Source organism: Paramormyrops kingsleyae, chromosome 6 (genome assembly GCF_048594095.1).
Source record: "Paramormyrops kingsleyae isolate MSU_618 chromosome 6, PKINGS_0.4, whole genome shotgun sequence".
In the NCBI taxonomy this organism is placed as follows: Eukaryota; Metazoa; Chordata; class Actinopteri; order Osteoglossiformes; family Mormyridae; genus Paramormyrops; species Paramormyrops kingsleyae.
In genome coordinates, this window is record NC_132802.1 from 26,770,757 (window position 1) to 26,793,529 (window position 22,773).

General features: G+C 39.7%; 1 long non-coding RNA gene and 1 pseudogene across 1 annotated transcript; both read left to right on the forward strand.

The window, feature by feature from the left end:
* Positions 1 to 601: 601 nt before the first annotated feature.
* Positions 602 to 22,735, forward strand: LOC111841735 (calcium-responsive transactivator-like; annotated as a pseudogene).
* On the forward strand, positions 6,926 to 7,900 carry LOC140591652 (uncharacterized). The gene is made up of 3 exons (XR_011991931.1): positions 6,926 to 7,400; positions 7,483 to 7,548; positions 7,665 to 7,900. It is a non-coding gene; the product is annotated as an uncharacterized lncRNA (long non-coding RNA).
* Positions 22,736 to 22,773: the final 38 nt, after the last annotated feature.

Genomic DNA, 22,773 nt, shown 5'->3' on the forward strand with positions numbered 1-22,773 from the left:
AAATTGATCCATCTAAATGAAGAGTAGGCCTACAGTTATGATAACCATACGTCCTCTTTTTCCCGTACATATCCTCTTTTTTGGGACCTAAAAATGCCTGAAATCTCCGGGACTTCGCTTTGCTCTACGCTGGCTTTTGCTTTCTATAGTCAGACTACTTTCTGTGTGAATATTTCCGTTGCTGTGACGCCCTCTTGGCCCCCGGTGTCCTCGCGGTCGTCCATTGTGAAATATTGTAAAGTATTAAAACACCAGACATGCACGCACAGTACGCAAAACGTTTAAAAAATACAAAAATTGATATTTTGCTATAAAACTAATTTATACCAAACTCGCTGTTGCCACGTTTACGTATACTTATAATTAAGTTTTGTTACGTTAATCTGTACCTGATTCCCAATTCTTCCCTTTCTACTGTGGTTATTGCGAATCTTGACACAAGCTGCCCGAAGCGTGAAAGAAGTAATCCGATACTGACAGGGGATTGTACCAAAAACGGCTGGGGTATATTTGCACCTTTATTAAAATTAAATATATTTATCGTGACCAAATCCATAAACGAATTATATGTAATCTATTTAAGAAAACGGATAACGATTTATCGTCCATGTTTCATTTTTTTGGCATTTATTCAAGATCTTTTTAAGGTTAACTCAAGTTTTATCATCCACCCCTGCTTTTCAAAGGACGAAGGACCGTGGTGTTTTGAGATGCGAAAGCAGATAATAAAATATTAGAAAAAAGAAGGGTTTGTATATAAAGATACATATATACATATATAACAGTAGCGATGTCTGTTGCATTTGCTTCGGTTCGCCCGAGAGGGAAAGGAGAAGTGACACAGCAGTCTATACAAAAGGTATTTTTTTTTATCACAGTGCTTAATAGCCTAATGTTTTGTTGTTGTGGTGGTTTTAGTCGTTTTTGTCCATTGTGCAGTGAACTGGTATGTGTCATTCACTGGGGAAGAGTAAATTAATTACAGGGAAAGAGAAATTGTTATAGCTGGAAAATAAAAAACAAATAATAGTAAAAGGATGCTACCGGGATTTTTCACAAGGTTCCTCATAATCAGTGGCGTGCACAGACATTTTGGGGGGCAAGTGCTCCAGGGGGAAAAAAGGGCACTTTTTGCATATGTGGAAAACCTTTTCTTTTTATAATAAAAAAACGCACAGGTTAAATGCAATTTGACTTTTATTTCAAAACATTCTCTAAAAATAGACCAAAATGTATGAGAACGAATAAGACTGACTGTGGTCATTACAAGAACAGGGCAGAATGGTCGTTTTCACAGGCAATTGGGAACTGCCTATTTTTCCTTTAGCAAATTAATGTGTTAATGTTGCCAATATGTTACACCAAAAAAAATTAACATGTCTAACCAGTGCTTCTCAAAACTTTTAACATGCACCCCCAACACCGTACCCTTCAAACTACCAATAACAACGTCACTGTTCTGTCACAATCAGGTCACAACACAGTGCGTAAATGTCTGCGAGCATCGCTGAGTCAGTAACAACCAGTTAGGCTAAAGACTGCATCTTTAGACAGTTGGACGGTGTTCTAACTTTCTCACAGGAGACACCTACTAAAGACAAAGACATTAATTTCAATCTTACCAAAGTAGGACAGTAGTTGACGTTAGTTATGGAAAGGCTAATCCACAAAAACGGAGAAACGTCCATAATTCTATTATTCATAATCATGTCAAGGTTTTAGGTTTTTCTGCAGTTCCATCTCTAAAAAGTGTGATGTCTTCCCGTCACTGACTTCAGTTTGAAAACTTTGTATTTATTCACAGATTTCCGTGAGATCATCCTAAAATTTGTAACGAAAAATGGGCTCAAAAGAGCCCTCTGTCTAACGGCATGTAGCCTATAGCATAACGTGATATTTTCAATAGTGTATGCAAAAAGGTCGGAATTGATGGAGAGTGGGGTTGCCTAAATGGTTTAGGTTACATTTTAAATGTGTCGTTTTTTTGTTTATCCATATGGATGGATGGAGGGGGCAAGCTGGCAAAGTTTGTCATGTGCAGTTTCTGACAGGCTACTTCACAACAAAACAATTGCAGGTTGGTCTTAGAGGGCAAACAGAATAATTTCACTCGATTCATGGGTTACCTGACTGGTTGGGAAGGGAAAGAGCTGCCGTGTTGTCCGCCGTGGCTCCCAGTCGCTATAGTTAGCCTACTATGCCTACTCCAAGTAGTCCTATGTCATGCCGCTGCTACACGCCTCACAACAAATGAACTGCAAGCGTGTTCACGTGACACGGTGACAGTGAAAAAGCGACAGGGTTCGGGTGTCTTTGAAGAAGGGGCACAAATCAAGCCATTATTTTCACACCTTTTTAAATCGCGCAGCTTTAAAAAAAAAAAAAAATCACGTCTTTCAAAAGGGCACTTTTTTGGACTGAGGGCAAAAGGGCAAGTGCTTCAGCACCACCTCGTCTCTATCTGTGCACGCCAGTGCTCATAATCTTAGCCTAAGCAGCCGAAGGGAACAGTACATCTTCCATAACTGTATTGCACTGGAACAGTTAAAATAATGCTTAATTACGTTATTGCATAATAATAATATAAAAAAAACTAGTTCGGTTAATCTGCGTCAATAATATATAATATTAAGGTTAAAGACAAGCGAATAGTGCTGTGGTGTAAATGGTAGGCTACTGTATAATCATCACTTTCCGCATTACCTCGTTTGTGTCTTGAGCCGAGGACGATGGCTGTCTAGTGCAAATCTGTCTTGTAAAGCGATAGTCTGTTTGTTTTGTGTCAATCCGGCAAACTATTCCCCATGTCAAGGGAAGATGAATGAGCAAAGTGGAACAAACTGTTTGCTTGATGGGTTTTTACACTGCAGCCTCTGGTTTTCTATAACAAACATCCATAGGGGGTCGAGATTCAGGCTTTTTTTCCTGTGAATGAATAGTTTGAAATGGCATGTAGGCGAGAATGCGCGTGCTGTCAATCAGTGCTTCTTGCTTATATCTGACCAAGTAATGGAGAGTCAGCTGATCTGGACTGGCTGGTTTTTTAGACAGCATGGGTCTAAACTCACTGGAACACCAACTATTATTATTATTGTTGTTGTTGTCGTTGATGATGTTGTTGTGTGTTAAATTCAACTGTGTTCTTTCTTCCTAAGATGCTGGATGAAAATCATCACCTGATTCAATGCATAGTGGACTACCAGAGTAAGGGGAAAACGGCAGAATGCACGCAGTATGTATGATAAATTTTATGTTGGGATTAGAGTTTTCCCCACAGAAATGAATGGAGAGTCCCCAGAAAGATATAATTACAAACCTGTGTGTGTGTGTGTGTGTGTGTGTTCGCACTGTTGTCCCACCCAGGATGTTTTCCTGCCTTGTGCCCTGTTCTTTCTAAGATTAATCATAGTTATATTTACTCCCTTATTATCCAATTAGAAAAAATAATTTTCCTTTCAGCCTTCACAACATTACAGACCAATAGAAAATCTATGGAAAAACAACAATTCAGAAATTTCAAATTATGTGACATCATTTAATTCAGTCAACAGATAGATTAATTCATTAGCAGCTTGGATTAAACATGAAAATACACAGAAAAGGACCACATAGCTACACTGGTCATCTGTACTTTATTGCAGTTGCCACCAAGGCTTATTAACCGCTTTCAGGGTAAAGCAATTCCTGTATTTGAATATAATGCTGGATCCCTATTTTAAAATATTCAAGTCATACAGTAGCAAATAAAGTTTTGACCAGTTAGCCCTGTCTAAAATCCTCCCAAAACAGGTAATCGCAGTAAATGTTATAAAGTATTTTAAAGTAATAGCTTCACATCATAATTTAAAAATAATTTTTAAATGCTTGCAGATTAATGGTTAATTTTGGTGGCTAATTTATCAAACCTATTTTCACAGGTATCAGCAAGTATTGCACAGAAACCTAGTGTATCTTACTACAATAGCAGACTCTAACCAAAACATGCAGTCTCTTCTACCTGCGGTAAGACTTTCATGTATAAATGACTGTCTCTCTGTGATACTGTCTGCTGACCCCTGCCGGATTAGTCCCCGCCAGGCAGGAAAACAGGCTGCCTATTGTTAGCTAGCTCTTCATTTTTAAAAGGAAAATCTGCAGTGTTAGCTGTTAGCATGCATTGACCACCTACAGTATCTTACACCCATGCGGAGTCCTTCCCGTTCAGCCGAATACCACAGCTATGATGACTTTGCATCTTTGGCATAGCTGTTGCAGTGAACTTGGAGTCCAGTGTGTGTATGTTTAACTGCCGCCATTTCGCTTTGCAGCCGCCTACTCAGAACATGAACATGGGTGGAGGGGGGATTGGACAAACTGGTAACAGCCAGTCCCTGCACTCTCAGAGTAACCTGAACGACAGCATGGCCACCGGAACTCCACCCACGCCGCTAATTCAAGGGCAGATAAACAACGGTGAGGTTCATTCTAGGGCTTCCATTCGCGCCTTAAGCTTTAGGCTACGTCCCTCGATCCGCCTTCCTTTCATCTGTGGTCTGCAGACTCATCCCTTTATGTTTCTGCGCCCCCATCCTCGTGCTCCGATTCCGATGAGCCGGATATGTTCGCAGTTCCCATAATGCTCGGTCACTTGCACAGTATGTATTGTCAGGCCCCTGCCACACTCCCATGCAGCTGTCGGGCCAGACGTCCGTGGCCCCCACGTCTGCAAGCACAGCAGGCAGCAGCCCCGGCTCAGCCGGGGGTCGCAGCCACACAGAGATGTCCTTGCAGGGTGCACAGACGCAGAGCCACGGCCCGTCTGTGGCCAGCTACCCCTCCCGCAGCAACCACAACATGCAGTCCAACCAAGGTGAGCTAGGCGCATAGATGTGGTGCTGTGCGGCCAGCAGGAGTGGGCATCCTGTGCTCAAGTGTCTGCTGGCCAACCCACCGGTGTCTTTGGGGGGAGCTCAGATGCCGGGGCTATCAACCCTATGGGGCTATCAACCCTATGCACTTAATATCTATTATTAGGCATTTCAAATGCATTGTCAAATGCACATTATTCAATAAAACGTGCATTATGCAAAGGACACTCATAAAAAGGCCAATATAAATATTAATGAATATATAATCAATTATAATCTGATGCGTTATTAAAACCTATCAGTGTCTAGACTGCTATGTATTTCATTTAGATTCAGTTTACCGTATAAGGCATATTTTGTTCTTAAAATGCATCTCTGTATATTGACATTTTTATAATTTAGTTCACATAATTTCCTCACACACTGTTGTAAAATCCCCAATATCATACTAAAGGTTGTATTAATAAGTAAGCTTTAGATTTATTAATAAACTCAGCACATTGTCACAGTTCATCAAACCGAAGACAATCTCATCTTCTGAAGTTTAGTTCTGCCCCCAGTCCTTGGAAGGGCTGCTAGGAGCAGTTTGACCTGGCAACCTTTGTACTCCTACTGTCAATATCTACCTCTGTCTCTGTAGTAAACCCTGCTTTTCCTTATTGTGAGTTTATTACTTGGCATTATGATTTTATGCTAACCCTCTATGTTTTCCTCCTTAGATTTTTGTGTCTGTTCCTCTTAATGTGTATCATTTCCCATGACCTCCCCAGTAACAATGATGCACCAGCAAGCAGCAGCATCTCATTACCCTTCAGCTCAAGCTGGGAATCAGCACTATCAGGGAATGCTGGGACAGGGTAACCAAGGCAACAACATAATGGCACAGAGATCTATGGGATCCTTCCGCCCATCACAAGGTAGGAAAGGGGTCACTTTTCATACCTTTCGGCATATATCAAGCCTCCCTTTACTGATTCAGGTCGTATTGGAGATGAAACGGATGGATAGATTTCGCATGACGGATAACAAAGGCAATTAACAAAATAATTAAATAGCAGTTACAGTTGCAGAAAAGTTATGTAAAGAGGTCACTGTGTTTTACTTCAGAAGTTATAATAAATATTAAATATTAATAAAGTGATTATTATTATTAAACTGTTTTATATTATATCAGCATCTTTTATTTTCTCTCAGTTGTTTTTGAACATTTTATCATTATTTAATGCTATTAGCCATCAGAATAAATTTCAGCACATATCTGTGGTTCAGGGCGACTGTAAATGACTGTAAATGAAGGTGCAAAGGAGTCAATTTACATTTTGTACAGAGAGCATCAGACCTTTATAATTCACCTGTAAGAGAGATGGAGAATACCGCTTTTGTCAAAATGACAGGTTGGGTCAAAGGTCACAAAGGTCAAATAAATCAAAAAGTGACAGGTCCGGGCTGCAAGCCAGGTGACGTCATGAGGTGGCAATTTTTTTTTGGCTGTGAGCCAGTTGAGCGTTGGGAGAGGGGTTTATTTGTATATAGTTTATTTATTTATTATAATTATTATAATTTAATTATTTATTATTATTTAATTATTTATTATTATGTAATTATTATTATTTTAATTTGAGGAGAGTGCTTATGAGTGTGGTGTTTTGTCTGCATCCACCGGGTGCCGAGCAAGGGACTGAGCAGGGGGGGTTGGTGCGTTAAGGTCCCAAACACTGGGTCTGAGCAGGTGGGTTACCTGATGGAGTGTGAGCGTACGCTGTACCGTGGTAAGGTCCGTGGCTTTGGAGAATCTGTAGAAAAGGGCTCGGAGAGAGCGATGCTGTGTCTGGTGCGGTACCGTGGTAAGGTCCCGTGGCTTTGGATAATCCGCAAAGGACTCGGAGAGAGCGATGCCGGTGAGCTGAGAGTTGTGCTGCGCGAGACTGAAAGAAACCCTGTGAGAATGAACAAGTTGGAGCTAAGATTGAGAGGAGGAGGAGGAGCTGGGTCTGACGCTATCCTCCTCCAATGTACGCTTAGCGTCAGTTTGTGTGTGTGTGTGTGTGTGTGTGTGTGTGTGTGTGTGTGTGTGTGTGTGTGTGTGTGTGTGTGTGCGTGAAAGCCGACACCCCCCTGCAGCAGTAGCAGTTTGGCCTTGTGTTTTTCCTCATGCAACCTATGTACATCCCGATAGGTCAAATCCCGGTCAAACTGTAATTTGGGCCACACATCAAGTTTGACATTTTGTATTTCAGTAAATTTTGTCTTTTCCCCCGACTCCCCGCCACACATCAAGTTTGACATTTTGTATTTCAGTAAATTTTGTCTTTTCCCCCCGACTCCCCCCATACCGTCTGCGCAGTTAAAACGTACATCGAAATAGACAACAGATAAAACTTGACAGGACGTATATTTCTCCTTAAAGAATCCTAAAAAGTAACCAACCGCAGATATTTTTAGTATGCCGAGCAGGGTTTCCCTCCTTTGGTAAAGAGACACAAGTACCCCACACCCAGTATCATCAAGGCCTTGCCCTACTGGAAAGAGAAAACTACACGGGACCTGCATAGAGTAAGTATATTATTTCTTTTATGCGTGTTTTATGATAAACACCATACAATAACATAACTTAAAATAATTATTTTATTTTTAGAGATTCAGCTATTTTGGGTTTGTTTTTTTCTCTACGGGAGACGCTGCGGTTAGAAAACTCCATATAGTGAGTATATTATTTCTTTTATACGTGTGATAAAAACGCTATTCATTAAAAATAACTTATTTCATTAAAAATAACTTATTCTAATAATAGGTATTCTCTATTATTTTATGTACAAGAGAGACGGGGCGGACCGGTCAAGAGAAAATCTACGCAAGACCTGAATCAGCAGGTATGGACGGAGCAACACCCCCTCCTATACCCGAAGCGCTATTAAATGAAATGGACAACATCAACAACGGTAATAATGAAAATGATGCGGTTTATCAACACGACTCGCAAACCCCTCCTATACCCGAAGTGCTATTAAATGAAATGGACAACATCAACAACGGTAATAATGAAAATGATGCGGTTTATCAACACGACTCGCAAACCCCTCCTATACCCGAAGTGCTATTAAATGAAATGGACAACATCAACAACGGTAATAATGAAAATGATGCGGTTTATCAACACGACTCGCAAACCCCTCCTATACCCGAAGCGTTATTAAATGAAATAGACATCATCAACAACGCTAATAATGATGAAAATGATGCGGTTTACTTTGCTCAACACGACTCGCCACCCGCAGCGTCTGGTGAAGCGACGGCCCAAGAGCCCTGTTTGCTACCATCCTTAGAGACATTATTAATAACCTTCCTGTGCTGTTAGGGTCGGCACCGACCCATTTTTAAGTTTAACATGCATAAAAGCACCACATATATTTGTGCATACTCTTAAAACGAAAGGCTCCATATTGAACCTTTTAGATTGGTACATATATGACACTCCTTGGACATTCTCAATTAAAAGAAATGGCACCTTTTTGAAGGCAATGGTTATATTTCCTCTGGTTAGAACCCCTATAGTTCTATATAGCACACCCAAGAACCTTTTTTTCGAAATATATACTGCATCAAAGCTTTTTGACTTTGTCAGGAATCTCTATTTAAACTAAATAAATTAAAACAAAATCAAGGTAAGGCATCCCCACACATGTAAGGTAAGATAAGACCAGTTCAGTTTATTTATATAATTCTCTAGAGGTTTATTTTATCATTATTTTTATTGAAAACGAGAGGAATGCTGTCAAAAGAAAGGTCCACAAAGCCACACCAAAAATATTAAAACCAGTCTTTTCATGGATAAGGAAGCCTAACAAGGTAACCAGGAAGTAAGAAACAAATTGGATGATAAATAATTGTTTTGAGGGTATCTTATGGCTGATGTAAGACACGTGCTGCTTGACACCGACCCGTCTAACATAAGAGACAGGAACAGAAAGCTAACATAGGCCGAAGGTTAAGCGTGTTAAATGAAAGGCAGCGGGATAATTCCCCATAATGCCGCACTATAACAAAATCAAACGCGACGTGAAAATGTTTAATAGACCTCAATAAAAATGTCAGGGACGTCTACGACAAACGCAGATTGTTGACTAGTGCGGAAACTGCCTTTTGGATACCGAACTGTAAAAACTAGCAGCATCGCAAAAGGGTGTTGTAAGTCTTTAAAAATATTTCATCGAATGAATTTGTTAGTGTAACATGAAAGTTTTTCAAAGATGTACAGATGTTTTAAAATGTAATATGAAAGTTTTTCAAAGTAAGATGTACAGATGTTTTAAAATGTAACATGAAAGTTTTTCAAAGTAAGATGTACAGATGTTTTAAAAAATGTAACATGAAAGTTTTTCAAAGTAAGATGTACAGATGCTTTAAAAATGTTCGGGTGTTTTTATTTTCTAGACGCGTTGTACAAAAACGTTTTGTTATGTGTACGCAGCGCAAGCATGTTTGTACAAAGTTTTATGCATTCATTTTGCGAATCAGTTTTGAAATCTAATATGAACGTGGCTTTTATTTTACAAAAACAAAGTTGCAAAAAATTTGTAGGCTCTTTATCAAAGCAGATTTTGTTAATATAACAGTTAAACAAGTTTTTTTTTTTTTTTTTTCAAAGTTGCACAAGGGTTTTAAAATGTAACATGTACACGTGTGTTTTATTTTTCAAACTTGTACAAAAATGTGTGTGTACATTTATCAAATGAGTTTTAAAATGTAACATGTACAGGTATTTTATTATTCAAAATAAAAGATGTACATACATTTTGTTATATGTATGCAGCACGGTCATGTTTTTAAAATGTACTAATTTTTGCGGGGTGGTGGGCACCTCGTGGAATCTATCAATCTTTAGCAGCTTTTGAACCCTGAGCCACAAGGGGACTGGGGCTTTTAACCGTGAGACTCGACACCTACACATTAGATCCTTACTTCAGCAATGGTTCCCATGTACCCAGTGTATAGGGTCAGGTCCATCGCAAGAGAATGTCTCCGCCGTGAGAGAACGATCCACCAGCATTTTGTGTATCAACGAATCTGTAACCATTCTTTCCATTCATTATATGCTGAGTTTTCCAAAATTGTTTTTTAGCTGAAGCATAAAAAGCTGTAACTTCGAGTGCACCTGGTTTAATAGCATTTTATTTATAACAGTAGGAGCTTGTAAACTGCATTTAGCGGTCGCATTAAAACACATTAAAAACTTTAAAGAATAAAGCCTTAGTTATTTTTAATAAAGACGGCTTTCTAGTAAATGGTTTTCCTACAAGGTGATCCCGTGGCCTATACTTAAGACATCCGGGCGCCTGATTTGAGATGTTTACTGAGGACGGTATGTTAAGTTAACAGTAGTGACTGAGTTTTTTGCACTATTTGTTTATTGTTTGTTGTGTGTTCTACATACATGTTTTCACTGGAGGATCTGCTTTTATTCTCATTGTACATGTGTATAGTGACAATAAAAAGGCACCCATTCATTCATATAATATGTCGGACACAATGGCTCTTAGCACGAGGGAGTCTGCGGTGAGGTGCACGAGCTGCTAGCTGATGTAACGCTGCGAACAGTGGGGCTCTGACATTCTTAAGGTGCGGCTAACTATCCCCGAGACACTTTTAGCCAGGATCGTGTATATTTGCGCTTAATGCTGTTGTCAATGTCAGGGTTTTGTTGACTCTTATAGGGAGCTGGCGAGCAATAACATTTTTAGCTGGTCCTTTTCATTCAGTACATACACGCTTTAGAAGAAAACCTAATCACCATTAAAATAAATAAATAAATAAATAAATAAATGTACAAAACTATTGGAATCTCCCAGAAGCATGTGCATATTTTTCTGGTTTGCGTGTGTGTGTGTGTGTGGGTGGGTGTGTGTGCGTGGTTGCCTAAGCCCAGTCGGCCTAGTGTTTGATAGGTGATGGAGAAGCGTACGGTCGTGGGGACAATAAACTACATGCGCCTATGCCAACATGTGTTTAAGTATAGCGACAAACATGGACGCTTTCTTTAACGTAAAACAGTTAAAGGCTCATTCGGTTTTGTTAACATTCTTAATTTTTTTAATTTCAAGTAGCCTCTAATCACCTTACATTAGTTCTGATTTACTGTAGTCACCAATCAGAGTATTTTAAAACAATGGCACTGAAATGTCACCACATGTTAAAGCTAACAAAGTAACATGATTATATCAGCGGAACAAACCAGTCGCCGGTACGTATAGACAGATCATGTGTTGCTCAACAATCGACAGCATTTTGAAATCTATTTGTATTTAGACAAATATATTGGGAATAAAGCGTTGTGTTTTAAAAGGCAGACATTGAGGTCGAATTTAAATTGGTCACAATTGTATTGTTTTCCGCAGCTAGAAGTGTCGGTTGAGGTTGATTTTAATTGGCATGTCGGTTTAGGATTCTTGCAGTAGAAGTTATGCAGTGAATTGCGGTACTCTGAAATTAAGTGATATGTGTATTAGAATCGTGAAGCGTCATCTTCCTTTGTTTTAGGTTCACCCCGGGCATTTTATGAATTGTAATGTAATATCAGACAGTGTGTGATGAATTTCTGAAGGCCTGTTATAGGCCTATATGACAATTTCGTGGAAACGTCTCATGGAAAAATGTAGTTGCAGTTTGTCAGGACTAAAGACTGGCTAATATGACATGGTGAACAAGTCCTGTGGTTAAAGAATGCCTGCCTGTTGCTTAAAACATTGTGTTGTATGCCGAATGTTTCTTGCCCATAGACTACATGTTGCTATACTGTTCCTTTATAATATTCAACTATTATTTTTTAAATCATTTAATGAAATAGGTAAATACCTCATCATTGATGACTATGGTCCACCTGAGTGACAAGTAACCCGTCCTGGACAGAGGTTTCTTCAAGGCCTGTTGTGGGAACCCCATGGTGTAGGATTAAGAGAAAGAATACAGGGAGTGGAACAAATGAGCAGTTGTCCTGCCCCCTTTTACTCATTTTGGATGCTTAAATTACTAAATTGTGATTTTAATGCTCATCTGTATGATTCTATGGTCTGAGCGAGTCTCCAGTACTACATGAATGGTAAACTTAAAAACTCTACTTCTCTTAGCTTAATGATATTTTCTTTTACTGTGTACCATTGCTGAAGTAAGGATCTAATGTGTAGGTGTCGAGTCTCACGGTTAAAAGCCCCAGTCCCCTTGTGGCTCAGGGTTCAAAAGCTGCTAAAGATTGATAGATTCCACGAGGTGCCCACCACCCCGCAAAAATTAGTACATTTTAAAAACATGACCGTGCTGCATACATATAACAAAATGTATGTACAACTTTTATTTTGAATAATAAAATACCTGTACATGTTACATTTTAAAACTCATTTGATAAATGTACACACACATTTTTGTACAAGTTTGAAAAATAAAACACACGTGTACATGTTACATTTTAAAACCCTTGTGCAACTTTGAAAATAAAAAAATAAAAACTTGTTTAACTGTTATATTAACAAAATCTGCTTTGATAAAGAGCCTACAAATTTTTTGCAACTTTGTTTTTGTAAAATAAAAGCCACGTTCATATTAGATTTCAAAACTGATTCGCAAAATGAATGCATACAACTTTGTACAAACATGCTTGCGCTGCGTACACATAACAAAACGTTTTTGTACAACGCGTCTAGAAAATAAAAACACCCGAACATTTTTAAAGCATCTGTACATCTTACTTTGAAAAACTTTCATGTTACATTTTTTAAAACATCTGTACATCTTACTTTGAAAAACTTTCATGTTACATTTTAAAACATCTGTACATCTTACTTTGAAAAACTTTCATATTACATTTTAAAACATCTGTACATCTTTGAAAAACTTTCATGTTACACTAACAAATTCATTCGATGAAATATTTTTAAAGACTTACAACACCCTTTTGCGATGCTGCTAGTTTTTACAGTTCGGTATCCAAAAGGCAGTTTCCGCACTAGTCAACAATCTGCGTTTGTCGTAGACGTCCCTGACATTTTTATTGAGGTCTATTAAACATTTTCACGTCGCGTTTGATTTTGTTATAGTGCGGCATTATGGGGAATTATCCCGCTGCCTTTCATTTAACACGCTTAACCTTCGGCCTATGTTAGCTTTCTGTTCCTGTCTCTTATGTTAGACGGGTCGGTGTCAAGCAGCACGTGTCTTACATCAGCCATAAGATACCCTCAAAACAATTATTTATCATCCAATTTGTTTCTTACTTCCTGGTTACCTTGTTAGGCTTCCTTATCCATGAAAAGACTGGTTTTAATATTTTTGGTGTGGCTTTGTGGACCTTTCTTTTGACAGCATTCCTCTCGTTTTCAATAAAAATAATGATAAAATAAACCTCTAGAGAATTATATAAATAAACTGAACTGGTCTTATCTTACCTTACATGTGTGGGGATGCCTTACCTTGATTTTGTTTTAATTTATTTAGTTTAAATAGAGATTCCTGACAAAGTCAAAAAGCTTTGATGCAGTATATATTTCGAAAAAAAGGTTCTTGGGTGTGCTATATAGAACTATAGGGGTTCTAACCAGAGGAAATATAACCATTGCCTTCAAAAAGGTGCCATTTCTTTTAATTGAGAATGTCCAAGGAGTGTCATATATGTACCAATCTAAAAGGTTCAATATGGAGCCTTTCGTTTTAAGAGTATGCACAAATGTATGTGGTGCTTTTATGCATGTTAAACTTAAAAATGGGTCGGTGCCGACCCTAACAGCACAGGAAGGTTATTAATAATGTCTCTAAGGATGGTAGCAAACAGGGCTCTTGGGCCGTCGCTTCACCAGACGCTGCGGGTGGCGAGTCGTGTTGAGCAAAGTAAACCGCATCATTTTCATCATTATTAGCGTTGTTGATGTTGTCTATTTCATTTAATAGCGCTTCAGGTATAGGAGGGGGGTGTTGCTCCGTCCATACCTGCTGATTCAGGTCTTGCGTAGATTTTCTCTTGACCGGTCCGCCCCATCTCTCTTGTACATAAAATAATAGAGAATACCTATTATTAGAATAAGTTATTTTTAATGAAATAAGTTATTTTTAATGAATAGCGTTTTTATCACACGTATAAAAGAAATAATATACTCACTATATGGAGTTTTCTAACCGCAGCGTCTTCCGTAGAGAAAAAAACAAACCCAAAATAGCTGAATCTCTAAAAATAAAATAATTATTTTAAGTTATTTTATTGTATGGTGTTTATCATAAAACACGCGTAAAATAAATAATATACTTACTCTATGCAGGTCCCGTGTAGTTTTCTCTTTCCAGTAGGGCAAGGCCTTGATGATACTGGGTGTGGGGTACTTGTGTCTCTTTACCAAAGGAGGGAAACCCTGCTCGGCATACTAAAAATATCTGCGGTTGGTTACTTTTTAGGATTTATTTAAGGAGAAATATACGTCCTGTCAAGTTTTATCTGTTGTCTATTTCGATGTACGTTTTAACTGCGCAGACGGTATGGGGGGAGTCGGGGGGGAAAAGACAAAATTTACTGAAATACAAAATGTCCAACTTGATCTGTGGCCCAAATTACAGTTTGACCGGGATTTGACCTATCAGGATGTACATAGGTTGCATGAGGAAAAACACAAGGCCAAACTGCTACTGCTGCAGGGGGGTGTCGGCTTTCACGCGCACACACACACACACACACACACACACACACACACACAAACTACTGCTAAGCGTTTTTTACTGGACGTCAGACCCAGCTCCTCCTCCTCCTCTCATTCTTAGCTCCAACTTGTTCATTCTCACAGGGTTTCTTTCAGTCTCGCGCAGCACAACTCTCAGCTCTCCGGCATCGCTCTCTCCGAGTCCTTTGCGGATTATCCAAAGCCACGGGACCTTACCACGGTACCGCACCAGACACAGCATCGCTCTCTCCGAGGCCTTTGCGCTATGCCCAAGTACACGCTCCGCTGGACCGACTGGGACCTTCCCAAGGTACCGCTCCACAGGCACCGTACGCTCACACTCCATCAGGTATCCGACCCACTCAGCCCCCGTCCTCAGCTCCGTCCTCGGCACCCTCGTAGCACGGGGCTATTCCCACAAAAAACCCCACTCATAAGCACACAATTCAAAATCCTCAAATAATTAAATAAATAATTAATAATAAATATAATGAATAAATAATTAATTAATAATAAATAAAGAAATAAATAATAATAAAAAAAAACCTCTCCCAACCTCACTAGTCGTTGCTGGCTCACAGCCAGGTGACGTCACGCCCCAGACCCGCCCATCCAGTGAACTTTTGACCCGTGACCTTTATGACCTTTGGGTCATAAATCTTTTTGAAAGAAGCGGTATTCTCCATCTCTCTCCTGTAGCTTTAAGAAGCAAGTTAAGATTAATTGCCGCTGTCATTTCTGGTCTTCGTCTGTGTAAATCACAGTCCAACACTTTGTCAGGTCTTAGTTAAAAATAGCCCGCGAAGGTCTCTTGTGCGTGCTGTGTCTGTGAGGATAGAGAGCAGGTCACGCGTGGCGGAGAGCTGACAGCTGACAGTCATCAAAGTGCAGTGCCGTCTGTGGGGGGGCATTCACTCCCCATATCTCGTTAGGACTTAACATGTCTAACCTTAACGCAATTAGCCAGGCTTAATTACCGGTACAGTTCTTTTTAGATGTGCGTAATTCACAAAGGGCACTGCCAAGCTGCAGACCCATTGGGGAAGGTCCACCATAGAAACGTTTGGCTGTGACTCATCGTTTTGATCTTTTTATAACCTGGGACACATTAACAAAAACTTTCTTTAACTAATTTAATTATACTTATTTTTGCACATTGCACTTCACCTTTAGGGTAATCCATCTATCCATCCATTATCCAACCCGCTTATCGTACTGGGTCGCGGGGGGTCCGGAGCCTATCCCAGAAGCAATGGGCACGAGGCAGGGAACAACCCTGGACAGGGGGCCAGCCCATCGCAGCTTTAGGGTAATACACAGTTAAAATACACAATATTAAGAAAAAGGATGGTGCACATCAAAGAGAACAATATTTTGAGAAAGGGAATTGCACGATTTACTGTTTCACTGGGTTACTTGGTGAAAGAGTGTTTATCTTGGTGTTTATAATGTTTATAAACACTATTATTTACATTTACTTAAGCAGATGCTTTCGTCCAAAGTGACGTACATTTGAGAAAGCAGGGCCAGCCGTGCCCGTGGAGCACCTGGGGTTAAAGGTCGTACTCAGGGACCCAACAGCGAAATCACCCTGCTGACTACAGGATTTCAAACAGCAGCCTTCAGAACACAGACACAGCACCCTAACCAACTAGTCCACATACGTAAATTATTTATCAGATTCAATGTGTATACATTTATGTTGCATATGTAAATGGATACTTTGATATTCTGGTGCCCCATTTAAAACTCAATTATCCGGTATGAAGGTATGATATTTCAGGAAACAAATGAACTTCTATCAACCTAAAATGAGGATATGGGACTTACTGGTGAGCCCCAGGGTAATTAGTACCATGCACATTTAAATGCCACCTGTAGTGATCAATGTAATAATAACATCTTCGGATAAGAAAATCCAACGAATTACATTTTAGTTCTCAAAGAAGTGAATTAGTCACTGCTTTCCACAGAGGAACGCTGAAGCAGCCAGCACTTTAGCTTAGAAACTAGTCCTGCCACTGTGTGTCTTTCAGGAGCTCCAGCCCAGTACGTGGGACAGGATGAGTTTTACGGGGAGCAAAACAGTTCATCCATGGTCAGAGTGCCACTGAACCCATTAACCAGCAGTACTACCCTGATGGTAATCATCATGCCTGTATTCAGTAGAGATGCACCTATTGTATCAGCCGATACAGCAACGATTGGCCATCGGTTAAAACTGAGCCAATATTTACTGCTGATAATTCCATTTAAATTGGCGACCATATTGCTTTGCTCACCCACGTACTAAATAGTCAGAGAAATGTCTGCTGTGAGGAATTACTTTAAAGTTAGCAAAAACGTCATTAAAAGTGCATTTTGTAAGCATCGCTCACGAGAAGGATCTAATAATAAACATTTCAGCATATCGAATTTGATTGCTCACCGTAAGGCGTGACGATAAAGAGTATGAAGAGTTTCTGAAAAACAAATCCGTTCCAATACAGAAGGCTGCAGTACTGCCAAATAACGCCATTCCATCAATAATGCAAGCATTTGATAGCAAAAGAAAATTCAGTGCAGGCAGTGCGAAATCAAAAGATATTTCTTTGAAAATTACAGAGTTTATCAGACTTGGTGTTATAAATATATAAGATGTATACAGTTATAAAATGTCATGATCCGCTCCGTCCGCTCCTGATGTGTGCCACGCCCCCTCATTATCCACGTGTGCTTTCCCGATCGTGCCCAGCTGTTCCTTGTTATTTTGGCTTGTCTTCTGTATTTAGTCCTCGTCTGAGTCAGTCTTCCCCAGATCCGTCATTGTATTGTCTGTGGATGTCCGTCTTTTGGTTAATAAAACCAAGTTTACCTGACTTCCTGGCTGCTCTCACCTGTTTCCACGGCTCGCCCGCCCCGCACCGTGACAATAAAATATAGTGCTCTGGGACTGTTGCATGTCAGTGTTGGTGTTTTCTTACCCAAAAATAAATACTTTTTGAATTTATTTGGGTGGAGTGTAACTTTAAACCTGTTTAGGCGGAATCTCCCAAACAATCTGTATCGGTGTCGGTTTTCAAAATAACCAGCTATCGGTATCTGCTAGAAATTTCCTTATCGGTGCATCACTAGTATTCAGCACACCTTACACTCATTTATCTCCAGCACCGGATTTTCCATCTAGCTTTGTCTCTGATTAATCTGTAAAATTATACAGGTGCTCCTTAATTTACAGGGGGATTATGTTCCGATGAACAAACCGTAAGTGGAAAATATCGTAAGTCAAATATGAACTTGGTATGATATAGATGTAAATAAATAACTACTGTCAGTGAGTAAGTACATAAATACTGTAAGTAAATAGCCGTAATTGAAATTAATGAATAGCCTACAAGTTTAAATACAGACTAAAAAACATGTACAATACATTGGTAAACAGTGTATGAGCTGCTTACACTAGCAATCGCTACAGAGACTGGAAGCATGACTGCGTGGATGCTGCCATTGCCCGGCATCAGTAGGAAGTATCCTGTCACATATTGCTATCATAGGAATCGATCAAAATTCCAAGTTGAGTACTGAATGTGCATTGTGAAGCGAAGAGCGTCTGTATAGTGACATGTATTTATTTTCTTTCTAAGCAGTGATGGGATCTGTCTCGGTCGTGATGATGTTTTTTTCTGCAGCTGCGCGGGGTTCGCTGGTCATCCCGATGATGTTTTGTGCCCCCCCAGGTCATGGGGATTACTCGTACCAGCAGTCTTCTTACAGCGAGCAAGGCTATGAAAGGTCCTTTGAGGAGTCATCGCAGCACTACTACGAAGGAGGTACCTTTTTTATATTGACCAGCAGGGGCAGGGGTGTGGTTAGCAGAGCATGTGAGCGGAGCGGAGCGGTGAGAATTTCCGCTCCTCGCTCACGAGGCTGTTGGCTCAACACCGCTCCTCGCTCCACTAAAATGTCCTCCCGGCTCCCGCTCCAGTCAAATCGCTCCACGCTTGCTCCAATTTAAGAGGAACAAATAATCTGCATGCCTAACAAATGTCACCTTAAATCGAAGCCTTATGTCATAAAGAAATATGAGCAACGGCAACATTGCCAGTCAGAACAGAAAATATTTATTTTTAAGCAACCTATCGGCAACAACGGACAGGTTTGGAAATGGCATTCCACACAAAAATAGGCTTAAAATAAAGGAATCAGTGGGTTTAATAGTCTAAAGAATATACAGACACGTTTTAAATTCCTCATTTTTTTTCTGTTGATGCAGCACGTCTCTAAAATAAAATTTTACGTTACGTGAAATTTTAAAAAAATCTTATTAGACCTACTTTGAATGACAAAACGAATTTATTTGATTACCAATATTTACTTTATAGGCTTTTATACTTTAATTTACTTTATAGACTTGATATGCTACAACCATATAAAACTTGCACGCGTTTTGCTCTGGCTTCCGCTTGTTCGCGTAGCACACTCATGTTTCTGAGAAAAGTGATTCCAAAGTGAATCTTTACTCACTGAAACAGTTTCACCACATTGTTGTTCTTGCTGTACATTCTTGTCATCTATACGTTTGATAAGAATAGTACACTTGTATGATTTATCAGTTTCCTTTGTGAAATACTTTGCGAATTCCATCTCGGCCAATTTGTGTAACAGTCTTGATAATTGTACAGATGAATTCTGGGTAGATTTGGGCACGCCTCAGAATTGTAGTGTGAGCGGTATCGGAGCGAAATTGGAGCGAGACAAAGCGACCGCTCCAGCCTTAATTAGAAAACCCGCTCCGCGCTCTGACCAAATTCCGCCCGCTCCGCTCACATGCTCTGGTGGTTAGGAATATATTTTAGGGGGCTTTCCCCCCCCCCCCCCCCCTATATAAATGTGTATTTATTGCATTAAATCCATGAATATTTTGCAATCAGCCCCCAGCCCCAGTAAAGACTCAGCCCCCCCCCCCCCCCCCCCCCCCCGCTCGCCCCATTCATTCATATCTAGTTACTTCCTGTTGCCCAGTAGTGCAGCTGATTAGCAAATTTAGCCTGTCTATAATGGTGTAGGAGACAGTTTGATATTGGCGGGGGAGGGGGGGCACAATTTAATACTTTAAATACAAAGGTCTTTATTGGGGGGATGAATGAATTCAATTTAAATATTGTGGAATACATGCCCCCCTCCCTCCCAGCTCCTTCACCCCTTGCATATGCATTAGATTCAACATCAGTGTGAAATTTAAAAACCACACAGCAGTCAATCTACACTATTTCTTGATTATGACACCATAAATACATGAAAGCCTTATCCTTACCCGGAAAATTCTGTACTGTTTACCCAAAGGGAATTCCCAGTACAACCAGCAACAGGCCTCTTACCAGCAGGGTGCCAACCAGGCGGCCTTCAACCAGCAGCAGTACCCCAGCCAGCAGGGCTACAGCGGGCAGCAGGTGGCGTACGGTAGGCAGTCAGTGGCAGACCGAGAGGAGAAGGCGGGGCTCTGTCCGGGGTTGACACAGCAAGCTGGCCCACATCCTGCAGCCTATCTGGGGCTTTTCTTATTTAACCTGTATTTCAAAGCCCAAGGCTGACATTTGAAACATTGCCTTTGAAGTTTACCTTTGGGTCACAATAACCAATTAGCATCAGTCTTATTAGCTCTTATTAGTTTTTTTTGGATTTTTCGGAAAAGCTTACGGTAAGCACATCCTGACTGAGTGCTGTTGACATGGGCCTCCCTTGAGCCTGTTTTTAGTTTGTTATCAAATATGTCAGTAAAAGTCGATATTTAAATGAAGCTTAAGGGTGGATAAACTTATTTAAATGCCAAACTGGTCTTCTAAAGCTGTTTGTAGATTAAGTTTGTGTGGGTTTCCCTGTGTTATGACTCTGCAGTCAGGATGGGGTGGTTGTTGTTTACCTGTTATTGTCCCTCCTTACACCCTTCCCTGGTCACCCACAATCCTAGGCTCCTCACAGGGGGTTTCCTCGCAGTACCCCGGCTACCAGCAGGGCCAGCAGTACAGCTCTTACCGTCCGTCTCAAGCTGCCCCAAGCACCCAGGCACAGAGGCCTTATGGATATGAGCAGGTATTTACCCAATGCCTCTTCCAGATGCATGAAAGACAGCTGGCCCCTGCAGAGTCTGGGGGCAGTGCTGCTCTTTGGGCCATTTATGAATTTAATCATGTGATTATTATTCGAGTCATTCATTGGCTCCCTGCATGGCCTCTGTGGGTCTCTGAGGGAGTCTGAGACTCGATATTTTAGGTGAAATGCATTTGGAATGCCACACACTGTGACCACCCAGGGCACCTGGCCTATTAAGCAGAGGTGTTACACTGTGTATGCCATTGGGTTGTTCTGCTGTATACGAGAATTTTTGTATGCATGTCTGTGTTACTGTGAATAGTGCCAGTGTTACACAGCACACAGGTTATCCAAGTTGTAGCATTGTAAATTATATTGCCTTGTTATCCGTAATATTTTATTGTATTTACACAATTCTACTTCTTTAAAATCTTGATTTTTTTCAGAGTCAGTATGGGAACTATCAACAGTGAGGCGTGAATGCCTGAAAAAAGCTTGGCCAATTGGCAAAGAAGTTTATGAAGTTTGAATTATAACCAAGTTCCTCTTGGATAATGGGAGCTGCCAGAATTTCATTTATTAACCTTAAATTTCCCATGAGATTATAGTATAGTAAAAATTGATTTTCATTTTTTTACATTTTAGTATTGATATTACATATTTTTTGCTCAAGCTCTATGACTAATACATGCATTGTGTATTAGTATGAAATTCTGATCATGAAAATCACCTTTTCCTACTGCCATACTGTCTTGCTTTGCTCCTGCTCATATGTGGCATATTGAGAAGTTCTGTCTCATTAAAGCTCCTTCCGATGGAATATGCAGACAGCCTCAGATGCTTGCAGATATCCACTTTTCTGTTTATGCAAACATTTTTAAGTTTAGTGATATTGTTTTCATCTTGTTCACAGAATGAGCAAGATTTTGTAACTATTATTTTTCTACTGTTTTTCAGGTAACTTTAAATTTTGTTTCTTAATAATTTTTCTTTAAAATGCACTTTTTAAATTGTTGTTCTTTGGTCTTTTAATGCCTGTTTTAAACCCTAAAACAGTTTTGTCCATAGCCCTTTGTTTACATTAATTGGAAGAAAAATATTTATATTTATATTACGGGATCTGCTGAGCAGCTACCAAAGGTTTAGTGGAAAAGACAAGAACATTTTGCAGTCTATACTGACTGTTGGTCTACCTATATATTTTTGCTGCATGTAATTGTACAGACAGCATCTTTACTTCTATCATGAAGTAGTGAGTATAGCCAGCATACTGTAGAAATTCTGTACCTGAAATGCATGCTGTCATGATACTGTAGCGCAGCTTCACAGCTGGTAGTTTATCTGTGGGTCAGCTGAACTGAACTCAGACTCACACCCAAGTGATAATCAGTATAACTCAAACATTATTGAATCACAACTACAAGCACTCATTTTTGTTACATTAATTATTGGATTTAAAGATATTACTATTTTTCAATTTGTATTTTATAAAAAATGTTAGAATAGAGTCTGTTTGGTTTCTACCAATCAGGGGACTTTTTGTAACTTAGGTTTACAATGAATGTATTGTGTCTATGTTTTGTCTTTATGTGGCAATGACAGGCTTTTATGGTGACATGGTAGCTAAGTGAAGTGTCCATTTTGCCTGTGTTCTCACGAAAGGTCGTATTAACGAGTATTACAGATGTCACAGTGTAATCTGTAGTGCAGTAGAAGCTAAAAGATACATTTTAAATGTTCCACAAACACATTTGCCTTACAGCTCTATAATTATATACAACTCAATATATAATTCTTTTATGAACAGCCCCATACCTGCTATTGCAAATGTAAATTAACCTACATCTTGACCATGCCAATTAATCATTATGGCACTGTTGCAGATACAAAATGGTGCTGAAATTCTATTTATTTCAAAATGAGGCAGCACATTTATCATCGTTTTGATGCTACAAAAGGTGTTTAAAATAATGAATATGGCTGTCAGACAGCACAACTCTTTCAGGACAATCATAGTGTCAGTTTTTAGTTTTTTTCAGTCGCTGTAAATGGGATGTATTATCTGTATTCTGTATGAGAGTCGTGTATTGTGCAAATATCTTACTATAAGGTGTGTACATGTGGCTGTGAGTCAGTTAACCCACGACTAAAGAAATGTATTGTTTTAA